Source organism: Haplochromis burtoni, unplaced genomic scaffold (genome assembly GCF_018398535.1).
Source record: "Haplochromis burtoni strain Fernald_Lab_line unplaced genomic scaffold, NCSU_Asbu1 Contig_89, whole genome shotgun sequence".
Lineage (NCBI taxonomy): Eukaryota > Metazoa > Chordata > Actinopteri > Cichliformes > Cichlidae > Haplochromis > Haplochromis burtoni.
In genome coordinates this window covers 1,972,741-1,989,730 of record NW_024582450.1, presented here as the reverse complement: position 1 = coordinate 1,989,730, position 16,990 = coordinate 1,972,741, and the positions used below count along the sequence as shown (strand labels likewise).

At 41.3% G+C, this 16,990-nt stretch overlaps 1 long non-coding RNA gene across 1 annotated transcript in view; it reads left to right on the top strand.

Moving 5' to 3' along the window:
- Positions 1-16,020, top strand: part of LOC102297153 — a 76,571-nt gene extending 60,551 nt beyond the window's left edge. The window contains exon 3 of the long non-coding RNA XR_006054593.1: positions 15,736-16,020. This is a non-coding gene — a long non-coding RNA (uncharacterized LOC102297153). The remainder of the gene's footprint in view (positions 1-15,735) is intronic.
- The last annotated feature ends 970 nt before the right edge of the window (positions 16,021-16,990 follow it).

The following is a 16,990-nucleotide window of genomic DNA, read 5'->3' as shown; positions in this document are numbered from 1 at the left end:
CCCCCCAACCCCAGCCCTCCTCAAATTACTGTATCACAAAAAATGGTATAATTAAATTAATATTGGATGTAATAATTACTTTGTGGATTCTCATTTTTCATACACACGGCTGCTTTGTTGCCCAAACCATTAGCATTTGTCTACTGCAATTAACAAAGGCTCTAATGAGATTTCTGTGTACGCCCGTGTGTGTTTATATGTGAGTGTGAGTGTATGGAACCTCGTTTCAGCGTGAGCTTTCGTGTGCGAGTGCTTATGCATGCAGATTTCGCTGTATAGGAGTGCAGGTTAGCAGGCGTGCACCTCACACGTACAAATATATAACCGCTCTGTATTTCATGACATGCTAAAAGGGTTTTGTCATCGCAGGTTTTTTACGAGTATCTTAGGACAGAGTAATTTAGCTTCAATGAGAACATGAACTTTAAGGAAAAGGTGGAAAAGTTCCCACTTTTTAATGACTAAAGGTTGAAGAATCTCTGTGGTGCCAAGAAAGGTACATTACTCTCAATCTCATCTGTAATGTATTCCACTACTCGTGAAAAATAGCTACATTTGTCTAATGCATGTCATGGAACTGACTTAATTCTGAATGATGACCCTGTCCACCGATTTCATTCACATTCTCACACTTACCAAGGACATGAGTCATTTTGTTTCAGCTTGGAATTAGAGTTTTCCGTTCATGGTGTACAAAGAGTTCAACACGGATGTTTGGACTCAGGGAAATCCAATCCAGATACACTTTCTGAGTTTCATGTCAGCAATAAATAAATTCCATGACATAAATAAAAGTGCTAAATATGTCAGTTAGTCAATAACTGTCACATCCTGTTGGCAGGTTGTGACCCGCTCAACCACCTCCAGTGCTCCTTGAGATAACTGTCCATTTGTAATGACTACAGTGGGTGTCACAGTTGTGTTTTCTGACTGGCAGGTGAACCTCTCTTTTCTTCAAACAGGACAACAGTCTTCTTCCCTCTCCCTCTGTCTCCCTCTCTTCTTCTGTCTACAACAGACACACTTCTGTGCCAGCACTGTCACCACGGATGAAAATGTCCCCTAGTTATCTGCCTGTGTAATTGCTGTCTTGTTTGGTTAGGAGATTAGAGGGCTGAAACTCTTTGTGTGGTCTTGCAGATTGAACAAACAGGCTGCAGTAGGAACCCCTGTCCAAAAACCACAAGACAGACTCTTGTCTGTGTGACGATAGCGAGCCAGATGGACTGGCGCAGGTGATAATTGTGGTGGTTGGCGTGTTGATGGGCCATGTTAGGATTTGATGATGTAGCCTCATTTGAAAGCCATTCCACGCTGCGCTATAATGTTTCCAGATGAGAGCTGAAGTTTTCCTGCAGAGTGTGGAAGAGTATTTGGACAACCCTGCTCACAAATGCATACACATTACACCTGCTGATTTCGATCTAGTTAGCAACAGCAGAAAAAACTGTTGTGAAATGAGGCAAAACTCTTTTGAGCTCAGAACTAAAGTTTGCCTCTATTAACTGACCTGCTGTCTTTAGCATACTGTATACAACTGGTTCAGCTCTTCAAGCAGTGAAGTCTGGTTAGGTCTTTTGTGCACTGTCGCTAGTCAGAAGTGACAGCCTATATTTCAGCAGTCTGCACTTTCCTCCCCATCTCTGAGGGTGGTATCCCATCACTAGCACAGCCTCAGCCCCCGCACAATACCGCACTCAGGTCTTCACTATTAAGACGAATTTCCATCCCAAGCCCTTCTTTGGCTCACATGCTTTTATTTCCTCTCGTCTCACTTCTTTTTCCTTTTTCTTTCTGCTGTCCTCCCTCCCGTGAAAAGCGAAGGGAACGTCAGGCTCCTCTTGTCACGGTGGTTCCAATCAGTGGGGCAAAGCTCAGGGATCATGTTTGATACTGTCAGATGGCCTGGAAAATTAAAAACCCAATTAAAGTGGCAGTCCGGAGGTCAGCTCTTCTGCATATCAAAAGCTCTCCTCTGGCTATTCTGCACAAATTATATCCGTTAACAGCTCACTTTGCTTAGACTGCAGCAGCACAGCACTTAGGGAGTAATAAGTGCTTTCCCTCTCTCTGTTCCATTTTAAATGTAAACCTATGTGCCTGCTCAGCCAGAGGAAATAAAGATGAACAACTCATTACCAAATAATTTTTTTGTTGTTTCGTTCTTTGAGCAAGACACAAAGGTCTGTCGTGGGTGTGTTATTAATGTAGTGGGAGGGAAAGAACTACAACCAGGAGTTTATTTTTAGATATGTTGCCACCTTACTCTTTTTTTTTTCCCCTTTGTCCACACATGACATGTTACATTTTCGCCCGTATTTATCTTTTGCTTTTGAGAAATAGCCACCAACCACGCTCCTCATTTCTCTTTCACTTTCTCTATCTCTCTTGTTCTTTTGTGTACCCTGTTTTAGCCACGATTCATTAATTCCTGTACAGTGGTAGGGAAAGGACAGAGAGAAATGGCTAACCAAGCTTAATGGCATGCGTCTCGAGCCAGGCCATTAATATTCAGCTTAATGTTTCTGATAACAGGGCTGGGGGCCATGAGGAGCTGCTGGCCCAGACAGCCTTATTAAGCAGCTGGAGTGGAATGATGCTCGCTCACGTCGGGGATCAAATGCAAGAGTAAACACATATGCACGCACACACTCGTGCACACACCCACTCACAATCAAGACAGTTATCTTTGGGACTTCAGACAGCATCAGGATCTTCCCACTAAATCGCTCTCACCATCCGCCCTCTCTTTATCTGCGTGTCAGTAGCAGCCTCAAAGGTTTGGTAAGTTCCAGTAGCTGTTTGTAAATGCATCACAGTTCGTTGTCATGGGTTGGTCAGCTTATTAAATGTTTACGTCCCCGCAAATGAACATAGCCTTGACATTTTTTCCTCTATTTTTTTCCGCATTATGGAGTTGTCCCCCCCTTTTCCTCTCTTTGTGGAGCATGCCACAAGTCCTTCGCTTTGGGTCTTTTAGCTCCATCTCATTTACATTTAATGACATGATAATACACATTAGCAGACTATTTCAAATAATTACAGCCTTTCAATTGCATTTTACCCTCACCTCTCTCCCCCAAATGTTGTTCTACATCCTGCAAGCGCTTTTCTCCCACCCCCCCAAAACTTTCATATTTCTAATGGAAATAATAGAAAATGCTTTTCCTGGAAACAATATATAATAATATGTCACAGGGACAGAAAAAAAGGAATTGAGCAATTTTCAGGGCGGACATTAAGTTCTTTTCTCTAGTAGAGGTGGTGAGGGTTTTTTTTCTCTCCGTGTCACAGTGACAGGGTTTTACGTTGAAACAGCAGCCAGGTTGACAGGAAGGTGACAGCTCTCCTGTCAGGTTAGCCATGGCTGATGTTGAATAAGAGCTGCTGTAATTCTCCTGTAAGTTCAAAGAAAACAGGCTGAAGATGCATTGTTTTATGTTCCCTCATAGATTTCCTTGTTTCAGAACTGCATTTAATTGAAGGAGTTTGGAAATATATTAGTTATATCTAAACTGAATCCGACTGAATTAGACTTCAGCTATATTCTTTTTATTCTGCATTTATTTATTTATTCATTTATTGCCCTATGGTCTTGCTCTGTTACTGTAGCTAGTCTGTAGCTAGCAGTGAATCAGTAGTAAGGGAAATACTGTATCTTCAACATACTTCAGCATTCAAAGTTCCTATTTGTAGTGCATTTACACTACCTTTACATAGAGTGTGCAAAAAGTGAGCGATCACCAACCAGTTTTCAACCAGCTGAAGCAGGATGGGCAATATCATAAGCAGAGACTAAATGCTAATGCTAGCTAGCTAGGTAAAGGTAGCAGATTTTTATGTGCTAATGTGTGTTGTGGGGTTTTTTTGTGTGTCTGTGTGTGTAAATATTGGTTATCAATAAAGTATATTTAAAACAACAAGTTTAAAGCATTAGCAGAAGCTAAAACCTGCGGTTTAAGTAGGTGTATTGTAAGTGTCTTGCTGTGCTTGACTTGAGAAAACTGAAATTCATGCACTACACAAGAGAATGAGTGTGCACAGTCTATTTCATGGGATTGTACCTGCAAAAAACACAAGTTGAAACACAGAGAAAGTTAGCTTCTTGTCCAAATTTCGATTTTATTTGATGCATATGTTCACGTTACATTATGTTTAGCATGTTTTAAGATTTGTTTTTGGCATCTTCGCCTTTATTAGACAGGACAATGTATATAGAGAGAAAAAGAAAAAGCTGCTCAACCAGCACCCTACTGCCATGTTCAGGATCAGTGGTAGAGATCATTTTAATACTTTGTGACACACAGTAGAGAGGTATTTCAATATTGCATACATATCAGAGAAAACTGAATCAATGACACAGGAAGAAGAACCTGAAAATTGTATCTTTCATTTCAGTTTTTATTCTTTTAAATTATCTTTAAAACCTGCCAGTAACACAAACACAGTACAAACCAAAGTTTAGTGTAAAGATCAATGATCGGTTTCTGTGATGTTTTTTACCCTTGTTTTCAATTCATTGAAATTCTTGTATGAAGCCTTACTGGGTCTGGAAACAGTGAGGAAATAGTGCTGGCACCCACTGTTCCCTCTAGTCTAGAAATGGCTTCCAATTTCTTTGCAGTTATGGTCCCCTGCAGAGTGATCACTGAACCTAATGACTCTGAAATGTTGGCTGACCATACCGTTCCAGCACTACACCTTGTTTAACAGATGACAACAGATATTGTGGGCTGAGCCTAAAACCATTTGAATTTAGGCAAAGCCGTTAAAGATAAATCACCATCAGACCATTATATTTCTTTGTTATTGTGCTTTTCATACCAAGCAATGCCAGTGCTGGCTAGTACCTATACACACAATACAAGTCGCTTAAGGAAATGGCAGTTTTGTTTAGCATATTTTGAAAGAACTTTCGAGGTTGCTTGTTGTCACAGTCAGTTTATTTTGAGGATTTTTAAATGGTTTTCATTCATTGTAAACGTGTTAATCAAAAGGACATTTTGCTTTGACTTTTTCTATAACTGACACATCAGTAACTGACAATGTCCCACCTGTGAAACTGCCTTTGTGAATTTCAAAGAAGTTTTATTCAGGGCTATTCAAGTGTTACGCCAGGTCACTGTAACCTGAGGCCTCTCTACAAGTCTGCGCATGAAACACATCAGCATCTAATTATTCATATTGCAATGCAAGTTGTCCAGTGGATACTCTGGCGTTGATGCGGAACTACAGCATCAACTACATTTGCACATGAATGTCAGTTCGCGCATGCGAGCGTGTGCCTGGGAAGGAATGGAGGGAGTTGTAAATTAAATGGGGTTTTCTAAAGTGTCTATTTTTTTAAATAACATTTTGTGATAGAATTAGTCATGTGGAAGAGTAAGCAGAGCTCCCTCGTGGTGCCTGCATGAATCTATTCCTCACAGTTGCACTGTACTGGTCAAACAAATTAAATTACTACACCAGTATGTAAGTAATTTTATGTAAATTATGGTGTTAATGTTCTGTGTCGTGCAGTTGATGATGAGCTGGTGTGTTCCTTGTCTGGTGGCTCTTGTCTACAGGCCTGCCTGAAAATGAACAAGTACATTTGCCAAGATTGGTCAACAGTCTGTCCTATTTCTTTCTATCGACTGTCTGCTCTTGTAAAAGAATTTAACATGCCTTTGTTGGCTGGAGGCTAGAACACTAGTGGGACTTTGTTAGAACAGTGGCTGCGCTGCACATGTTGGTCTGTTGCTGTGAATAAAGATCCTGCATCTGCGTCCTGTTTTGTAGATATTTTAGACTTACAATGTCTGAGATATAAGTCAGTATATCTCCATGCCACGTGCTTCCAAAACATTGTTTTATCCAACTTTCAACCCAGGAAAGTAACCATCGCAAAACAAATTTGGACTTTATAGGCACATCTTCTTTCTTCCTCACCTCAAGTCTCTCCCACTGCCTCTCCCTCTCTCTTCCTCCCTCCTCTGTCTGCTACAATTTATACAGCCACAGAGGAGTGCAGGATTTACACTGGATTTTTGTTTCAGCCATCTACGGAATTAAGAAGTGTATCCTTGCATTTCATTAAATCCTGCCTAATGAGATGACTGTCTCTCCCCAAAGAGCAGATGATAAAGTACCCTATGCCATGGTGCATAAATTAGTATGGTGAGGTTAAATGCTGGAACTGACTCATGTTTCACAAGAGGACCCTATCCAGCAGTTAAATCAACTTGCATAAATACTGCCAACTGCACGCAGGCTGAATTCACCTGCCTACTAGAGTCTCCATCCAAACTAATGGATCATTTGTTGGAGCATAATGAAATGAAAATGTGAAGCAATGAAGTTAAGTAGGAATTAGTAATATTCCCTATGCACTAGTTCTCAATGTGACACAGTATTGTAAGGGATTTCATGTAGCTGTGTACTGTAAGAAAAGTGAAATATTAACAGCTTGAAATGCTTGAAATTGAGGCATGCTGGTGCTCAGCTTGTCTTTGTCTGCACTTTCAAACAGGACTGGTAGTGTAGCTCATTTTTAGCTTTAACTTTAACATTATGAGAAAAGTCACTCATCTAGTGCCACCAGATTGATTCTGCGGTTGTTTTCTGTTGGGTACAAATTGAAATGATCTCAGAGGTCTGATAGATCTTGTCAGCTGTCTTTAGAAAATAAAAGTTTTTAAAGGTAATGACAGACAAGATTATTTGACAACATATGTAGTTTTGCAGTGTGTGCTGTAAGTAGTAGCTTCTGGGTCCATCAGTTTAACAATGCATGATTTGCCTTTGAAATGCAAGAATATTATGTGGCATAACGTGTAAATGCTCAAGTGAAGCAGAAGCACCTGCAAGCTGTCATAAAATTCCTCTGATACATTTGTGTAGTATAGTACAATATGCATGTATACTGTATTTTGTGTATACTAATTCAGTTGATCATATTTTTCATTGTTATATCCCAGCTGCTTTTTTCTGTTGATGTGGGGTTGAGATTACTAAATGAGCAGTGATAATCAGTTTGATATCTTTCACCCTAAATTGTATTACTACAATGAGGAGCCGCACATGACTCCTGCACTTTGATAGAGGCATTTCCAGTGTATTAGTACAAATACCACTGATGAGAAAACTAACAAAATTTTCTTCTGTGAGTTCATCTGAAGCTGGATCCACATCACACACACTCATTTACTCACAGGTTAAGACTGAGAGCGTAAAAAGAGACAGAAATTGGAGAAATTGCTGAGAATTCACGAGTGGGGTTCATGTATGATTTGATCATCGCTTCTAATTGGAAGATAATTTTCAAGCCTCTCAAACAGCCGACAGCTTCCTCCCTCCATTCCTGTCTATCTCTACGATGCTTTGGTCGTATTTTTCCATGCTTTAAAAGATGCCCTCAGCCAGATTGAGAGTGATTAGAGGAGATATTGTGAGTTTGCTGATATTCCAGGTATTTTAAGCTTTTGGGTCCACATGGGTGTAATGGACTTATTCTCAAGCAGTTCTTGTCTCTCTAATTAGTGGTCCCCCCTCGAGCCGTAACAAGGGCACTGACGAGAGAGGCTTTTTCCCAATGATAATGTGAATGAATACCTGCAGGGGGAGATTTCTGCACTGTTCCTCATCCTGTCAGCCACTCTGGGTAACACTGGGGCTTAATGAACCTGAAAACAAGACACTGTGTGTGGTGACTGGTGTGTGTGTGTGTGTTCTCATAAATTCAGATAGATACATTATAGTATCTTTTAGAGGTGGCTCTAGTACAGTATATCTTGTAAAAAAAATACAGATATATCTCTGAAAAAAAAAAAAATGGACCCCCTGTATTGTGATGATGAAGTCAATTATTTATCTCTCTGCTTTGTATTTGGGAGTTTACTACCTGTAAGGGTGAAACAGGCTCTGGCGAGATTCACAGAGACACAGTTGATCTTATGTAAAATCGTCAGAGAATCTGAGTCAGGCCGCATACAGCTTCCCTGCTGGAGCTGCTGAACATGTATTTTGATATGTATGTCCTGTCTGTGAGATGGTTTGACTGATAAGTTGACACCGCGGAGATGCATATCTAGGATGCATGCAGTGTCACAAATGTCACGTGTGATCGATCGAACGCCGCACTATCAGAGTAAGAGGTCATTGCTCTCCATATACAGCCGGGGGGGAGGACTGGGACAGAATGCCTGGTCAGCACATGGTCACATTTTGGATGCACCATTTTCCCTCCATGCCGTCCTGGGTGTGTAATGAGCTGAGTTGTTGTTGGTGGAGTACACGTCACTCCTGCTGACATTAGACTCAGTCAGTGCAGAGCAGACCCTGCACTTTATCTTGGACACTCGGCCCTTCACTGAGGGGCTGCACCTACCTTCTCGAGCCAACTGACATGAATGATGTGTTTGTTTATTGTGGCAGATAGGTGTCATGTTAGACATGCATTAAGTCGTTGCGAAGTGAGCTTTGCAATTTTTTCCCCCCAGTAATAGTGCTGTTGACTAAAGTGAGGCTGAAGTGAGTGGGAAAATGCATGACAGACCAGAGAAAGCAGAAGACTTGTGGACAGGTTGCATGTTAGGGAGGTCGAAAGACAAAGAGAAAAACAGAGACAGAAAGAGGTAAAGACTGAGAGACAAAGATGGAGGAAGGGAGCCACAGATGTGGTGGGGCCTCGGGCAGTACAAGTCATTATGGTGTAAACTGCTCCAGTGGTGATGTTGTTGAGAGAGCATGGAGGTCACCATCTTGGGGTGTGTCAAGCAATACATGCACGCATACACATAGCAGACACACACACACACACACAAGGAGGAAATTGAGAGAACATCTGGATATGTGCCACCTGCCTAGAGGAAGTCATCTAGTTTACACGCAGTACAGGAGGGGGTTTGTCCCTTCCTGGATGTGCAACCTTCATGCTAGTCTGCACCACTGGGAGAGGATGGAGGACAAAGTGGAGAGTGAAGAGCGTGCAAACCGAGTGACACACTTTAGGGGTATTAAATGTTAAAGTAAACACGGATATCGTGAGTCAGGACAGGAAATGGGGAGAAATGCACACCACGGTCTCCACCACAGACCCCTATCATGTCCTCGTTGATGCTTGTTTTACTCAGCTGCAAGTCCCTGGTCAACCGTGTCGGAAGGACACATACCTAAAAGGTATTCATGCAAACCGTGTCAGAGGTAGTAAACTAAGATAGAGGCAAAATGTAATATAACAGAAGGAAGAAATTGTTTGTTTTGTTTTTGTTTTTTAGCAGAAAAGCAAGAAAATAGGAAAAGTAAGATAAGCGCCACAAAACTCTGCACTAAGTATTGACCATCTGGCTCCAGCCCAAGCTAGCGTGCCACAAAACAATTGCATTCATTAGCTTAATTTATCATGGTGGTAAGCTCAATTTACTTTTGCTTGTGCGAGTGTGGCTCATTAAGATTCAGTCTGCTGTTTCCTCAGGCCGTCTTGTGATCACTCACACAGAGTTCAAGCATTCTGGACCAGATAGGAAGCACTCCAGGGTTATCTGCCAGACCTAAACTGTTTAAATAAAGGCAGCGTAAAAAGAGGTGGAGAGAGGGATTGTAAAGGCAAGTCACAGAATGAGAGAGAGCGATGGGGGGAGTATCAGTGGAGGAGTGATCTAAAGAAGAATGCTGTTGAAGAGGACTGGCTGGAAAGAAAGGCTCAGTTCTCAGTTGACAGAATGGATGTTGCATGGCTTTGGTGGAAGAGGAATGGAGAAAGAGCACGGGAAGGGAGGCACGTGACTAAATGTATTCTGATAACTGAACAGCAGATGTCTCGCATGGAGCTCCTTTGTTGCCTGAACAGCAGGACCCTGCACTTCAGTGGGCTCACTTCACACTGCATTCATTTGCCTGCCAGCTGCCAATTTAGGGTAGAGAGTGAAAAAGAAGGAGAAAGAGAGGGAGTGGGAGAGAAAGGAGGGTGGCTCACACCAGTCCGTCCCTCCCCTCCCTCGCTATGTCTTGCAGAGAGGCTGCCATTCCGTTCTCTCTTTCCCCGGTGGCCTGTACAATTAGTGATCTGCATAACCACCCACACCTCCACGCACTGTTCTCGCAGAGCAGAGGGGGAGCTGCCTTTGTCTTTTGGCTGCTGTACAATGGGTCGCTTTGGACTTGGCTGGAAGCCAGAAGCTGTGGTACAAAACTGCATGTTCTTGATGGATGACGAATACTCCCGGAGTCTTGTTTCCTTGCGCAGCTGATTTGCCAGGTCAGAGATGAACTGCATCAGCGGCCATCAACAGCTCTTTTGTTAAAACACCATATAAGCGGCAGCGAGGGATATGTTTGTGAATTGTGAACTCTTATTATCCTCCCAGGTACCTTTGCTCAATAGAGGCACACTCTCATTAAGGCCGCAAAGCCCACAGTTCATTAACGCCTCCGTAAAAACAAATTCACACCCCTCTGCTAAGTGATGCGGGCCGACTAAGGCATGATGGCATCGAGGCTTTGGTGAGCTTAGCTGTTTGAGGAAAGAGACAGGTAACTACAACCGCAACTTCACAGCTCACCTGATGCTTGATCTCACTGAGAGCCAAATCACATCTCACTTTGTGCCGCACATTACCAACCTGTGAGCAAGAGGAAAAGATCATTGTGATTGTTCGGTTTTAGTTAAAATAATTGGCTCTAGACACTCCTCATATAGAATAAGTTTTCAGAAAATTAGATTTAAAATGATGTTATTAGGCTTTATTTCTATATATCCATGCCTTATTGCCTTCTATTACAGTACCACGAAATTTGCCACCATGTTATTTCAAATGTGGTTGCCCTGTTCTTAAATGGTAAATGGCCTGTATTTGTATAGCACTTTACTTAGTCTCTAAGGACCCAAAGCACTTTCCACTACATACAGTCATTCACCCATTGGTGATGGGAAGCTACACTGTAGCCACAGCTGCCCTGGGGCGCACTGACAGAGGCGAGGCTGCTGGACATTGGCGCCACCGGGTCCTCTGACCACCACCAGTAGGCAACGGGTGTAGTGTCTCGCCCAAGGACACAATGACCGAGACTGTCCAAGCCGGGGCCCGAACCGGCAACATTCCAATTACAAGACAAACTACCAACTCTTGAGCTACGATCGCCCCTTAAGACCTTTATGTAAATAATAAAGATTTTAATTTACAACCTTAGTTTACAAAACTTTATTGCTAACATTGGAAAAAGTTGGACAGGCCAATGCTTCCCACTGTGTAGCATCCACTATACTTTTAATAACAGTCTGTAAATGTCTGGGAACTGCAGAGATCCCTTGCTGGACATTTGGGAAAGAAAACTGTCCTATTCTCATCAGATGTAAGATTCTAGCTGCTCAGCTGGTTCGTCTTTGCCATGTGTTTTCTTACATGATGTGGCAGATGTTTACAGCTGGAAATTGGTGGTCTGGACTGCAGGCAGGCCAGTTCAACCCCCGAACTTTTCTACTATGGAGTCATGCTGTTTATGCAGAATGTGGTTTAACATTGTCTTGCTGAAAAATGCAAAGCCTTCCCTCAAAAAGACGCCTGGATGGGAGATTATGGTGGTCTAAAACCTGTATATACAGTCCCAAACGTGCAACAGGAAGAGATAGGAGTGAGAGAAAACTTTTTTTTGAGCAAACAATTTATTGAGAACAACACTTAAAGTAAAACAGGCTGTTTTACAGCTGATTAGAAATTTAGAAATACATGCCTTTAAAAGGGCAAATCTGTGAAAAAATGTGGAATCATTGTCATTTTCTGTCCGGTAGTCACACTGTCAAAGGAAAAAAATGGTTCCTCTTTGAACGTGGTCGTGTTGTTGAACTGCATAAGGAGGGTCTCTTGCAGCAAGCCATTGCTGTTGAGGTGGGACGCAGTAAGACAGTCATTTGGAATTTCTTAAATGATTCTGAGGGTTATGGAATAAAAGTCAAGTGGAAGACCCAAAAAAATTTCACCAGCACCGAGCCAGAGGATCCAATTATCTGTCCGTTAAGACACTGAACAATCCTCTACCCAAATTAGGGTGTCGATTTCAGCCCCATAACAATCAGACACCATCTTAGACTGAAGAGCTTCAAAACAAACATGTCTTCAAAGACCTCATCTCCTTGAACGCCACAGAACTAACCATTTGGACTTTGCAAGAGAGCACCAAACATGGGACATTGAAAGGTGGAAGAAAGTTTTATTCCCTGATAAGAAAAAAATGAACCTTGATGGTGCTGATGGTTTCCAACGTTACTGACACGACAGGCAGATCCCACCTGTTTTTTCATGAAATAGTAAATTATGTTAGTTTAAACATCTGGTGTGTTTTCCATGTTTTAGCGTGAAGATGTGGGTTCATGAGATTTTTGTAAATCATGGCAATCTATTTTTATTTACATGTTACACAGCATCCTAACTTTTTTTGGGATTGGGGCTGTGCTTGCTTGTCACAGTACAAAAGAGAGCACTAGCAGATCCCTCTCATCACCCACTACAGTGTCAATTCAGGGGATGAGCAATGGAACAAGCATTATGCCCACTTCCACTTCCAGGTTGGGGTGCGGGTGGGGGGGTGATAAAAACTTTTTGATTAAGGGAGAGGAATTTTCTATTTCATTCTGATTCAGAAAGCAGGAGAAAGAGGGGAGGATTAATCTTAAGGCCGCCGTTTTACTGCCTATCCCCACTCCTGTCTCAGAGCTGAAGAAGCGCAAGTGAATAATGGGGTGTCCATCAGCCGTGGGCTCAAGCCCAGATTGGGATTTTCTCTGGAGATAATACAAAGCAGGGCGACAATTGATGATTCATAATGTGCAGTTTTAGCCTTGTGTTACCACTGGCTATTGTGGTGGGGTTGGCATTAGTGTTAGTGTATCTGCCATAGAGGTGTTTCGCTCTGACAGCAATCTTTGGAAGCGTTCTTCTGCTGAGGATTGTAGAATCATGAGTTTATAAATATGGATATGTAGAGAATCATGTATTCTGTAATTCAGATGATAAATTGCTCCTTTTGAAAAAGCATTCAGTCATACATGCACTGTGTAATATTTACGAATCCTCTGAAAGAAAGGGAGGATCTAACTGGCAGAAACCAGAAACGAATAATGGCATCTTGTTATGTTCACTTGCTTCATTTTGTACACAGGGGCTTTTACACTGAACCAAGAATAATCCCACTAACAAAGTTGTCTGGCTCTCCAGTCATGTGAGCAGCACCTGTCGTGGCAGGGAGTGGAGGCTGAGGCGGGGCTGGGGATCCATGGAAGGGACGCTATCCATCAGTGGTTCCATTTGATATTTAATTTAGACTTTTATGAGCCTTAGAGGATGGGCCATGTCATTTTCCTCTCGCAAGCTCTCTCTATAGGGATGGAGGATAAATTCCTTCCATCCGTGCAGCAGCCTTACCAAGGCTCCTGCAGATTTATAACTGTATTGTGTGCTGGTGATGCTAGTGGCGGTCAGTGAGTGGCCTACAAACAGGCCACTCGATAGCTCACAGGTGTCTGTCCAGGTCGTATCTCTGAGAAAAGCTTCTGCAATTTGGATCGAAGTTGCACTTCATGGAAGGTTCTAATAGTTCCCATAGAAGTTGACCTTGGACATTATTGTAAGGCATTATATTTGCAAGGAGAAACTACTGTGATGGTAATTTTGGAAAGAACAATATTCCCATTTTAAAGCAGCACAAAATCAAATAATTTTGCATCAGTCAGCTGAGTTAGTGATACTATACATACATGTTTTTCTCCATGAGTGATGGATGAAGTAAAATAGCCGCTATTCTGAGAAGGTAATTTTAAGGAACAGCAATGGGTTTTATAAACTATTTCTCTCCTAATGGTCTGTTTTAATGTAATTTATAGCTTCATTCATTACCTCTTTTGTATTAGTAATTATTTCTAAAATACCAAAGAGCCATCTTTTCTTTCCTGGTTCTTCTCCGGCTTTGATTTATCGCCACGGCTCTGGCCTGATGCTGTCTTCCCAAGGTGTGACATTTCAAAATATTTATAGCTCTGGCACATTAAAGGCCTTCCTTTGAAGGTGACCGACCACTCTTCCACACCAGCGTAATTAATAGAATCTCAGCTTGTTCGCCTTGTGTTATTTATCTGCTGTTCTGCTATTCTGTTGAAATTCTATGGAAAACAGCAAGGTGTTGGCTCAGCTACTTCATCTCATAAACAGACTTTTTATACACGCCATTCTGCAGGATGCATTGCACCGAGGGCGACAGGGAGACCATTCCACTTCAAAGCCCCAAAAGTTTAATATTTTATTGATTAGATCTAAACCTTCTGTCCAAAGTGGCAATTAAAATTCAATTAAACTGACTGAAAGCATCATATTAAATTTCATCCCTTTATGAGCTCCAAGATAATGCTGGAGGACAGGAGTTGAATATAATCACAGCCTTTTTAGATTATATTATCCGGTTCATTCACTATAAAAGTGACACTTTTAGGTATACTTTCAATATTTCTTAACTATAACCTTCTAATGAACACATTTTATAGCCATTAAATCAACTGTTATTGGGCATTGCAATAAAGAGAGATGGCTGCTTTTTTGTTCTGCTCTCCACATTAGAAAAGAATGAAGCGTTCCCAGTCTTCATACAGGTAAATGAAAAGTCTACCTGTTATGCAGAAACAGACTGATTTATCTAATTTATTAAAAACTTCCATAATTGTTAGTAACAGTGCATAAAACTAGTGACAAACTGTTCTAGCTAATCAGTGCTATTTTATTTTTATTTGCACAAATATTTTAAATGTTATGCTTTGTTTTAAAACTATAGTCAGGGTATTAATCCAGTACTATTTTTTTACTGGGCTCCACTCTCCAGCCCTGCAGTGAATTAAAGTTGCAAAGGAGAAAATAAGGAAGTAAACAGATGACAGCTAAGCTAACGCTTTTCTGCAGTAAATACCCGCTGTATGTGGACTTTGATCAAATAAATTGGGATATAACCCAAACAACCAAGTGATGTGTAACCGCATTCTGCAGTGAAATGTGGTCACTAGCATGAAAAAACAAAGGCTACTTTTGCTAGCACCACTACGGTTAGCTAAACACTGCAAACAAATCTGATAATGTGTGTGCCTGCAGAGGCGTTCATGGCACAATTAATGAAGAACGCAATTAATGGGTTCATATAGATACAAAAAATACACATATACAAAATATTTGTATATTTAATATACGACCTTTAACTTCATTCATTTAGAGTGTAATCTTAAATGCTTCCTGTAGATTTTACATTAAGCTTCAGCTATGGTTTTCAAATCCTGGCTACTGCTACTCCTACTATTGTTGTGACACTAGTTGAGTTGTACAGCTCCAGTGGAAAAGTCAGAGGATCCCTAAAATAATCTTTAGGTGTCATCCATAAGGAACCATCAGTGTCTGGGTAAATTTAAATTGCAATCTGTACAATAGTTGCATGTTTTACTGGAAAAATTACAAAATGATTGTCACACCAATTGAAAATGTACTAAAGTGAGTAGGATTATTCATCTTTGGATGATAAATTTGCTTGGGAGCAGCTGCCGAAAAATTATGTCAGGACCAGAGTGGTGAACTGAGGGATTGAGTACTACCAGAGTGGCCAAAAATATGACCAATATGTCTCAATTATTAAAAGAAAAAAAGGCACTTCTCTTAAACTTGTATATCAAATATTGTGTCATGGCTCGTGTTGTACCATCACTACATCCTTTCATCCTTTTTTTTCCTGTAGGCTCCTCCAAGGTGTCAGGTCAGCGGTAAGCCACAGCAAAGCCATTGATCCCACAGCATCCACCACAGTAAGCAGGCTATTTAGATGTACACAGAGAGCAGTGTCAGAGACTGAGAGAGGTTGTTATTACTGAGTGCCTCTCTGTTTCTCCCTAGACTGTTTGCTCTGTGTGATTATTCTCTCCAGCTCCCCGAGCATCCCAGCTTCTGCCTCTGTGATAAAGATATTCATTTACCTGATATGAAAATCTTGTTCATGGTGATCCCAAATGACTCTAGATAGAAGAGGAAGAACGCGGGGAGGTGAGACGCAGTGAAGGTGGGTAGGGTAGGTGATAGAATGGGAGTGCATGAGGGAAAGGAGAAAGAATGACATGAAATATTAATACACCGTGAGACATCGTGACGCCTTGAATTTGTGTGATTGCAAAATAATACTTTTGTATAAAAAGTGGGAACTGATTTCTTTTTCTTTTTTTAATGATTTGTGAAGAAGGCATCACATAGTCATACAAATCAGTTAAAGTGAAAAACATAAATATCTGCTAGTGATTCTGGGAAATTAATGAATGGATGCTGTGTGTTACTGTGCGTGCACAAGCTTATATTATAGGTGGAAATGCGTGCGGCTGTTTCTGTTTTGGCTGGCCAGGAGTGTCTCAGTACACATCCTCCCCTTTGTGCTAATGATGAGACTCGTATCATTTTTACTACGTCTGAATGAGGAGGGTTTGCACGCGGTTCTAGCGTCTTTGCACTAGGTCTTCCTCCTGGATGAAGCAGGGAGAGATTGATATTATAGAGGAAGAGAATTAAACGTGTCTTCTCAAATGCATCCTTGTGGTTAAAAGGGTAAAATGAGATGAAGGGGTATGATAGTCACTTCTCCTCATCTTGTAGCCAGCCCCATCCTCTCTTCCTTTATTTTGTTTGAGTATATGGCTCACTCATCTCAGGTTTTATTGTCTCTATCTTGGGAGTGCTGCTTTCCCCTATAACACGGTCACCATGCGCAGCACATCAGGCAAGTTCTTGATTCTGTACTCAGTAATTTAAAGCCTTTATAGAATTGCAATTTCAGGGCTCAGTGCTTGTTTTTCTAAAATGTACTCAAGGAATTAGCTACTCCAGCCACAAATCAGTTGAATTTATGCCCAGTTGTAATACACTTTATGGGCTCATGGTACATTGCTTCAAAAACAGCAGATGTGAAATTATGATAAATATAATGAGGTTTTTTTTTTTTCCTTCTCACT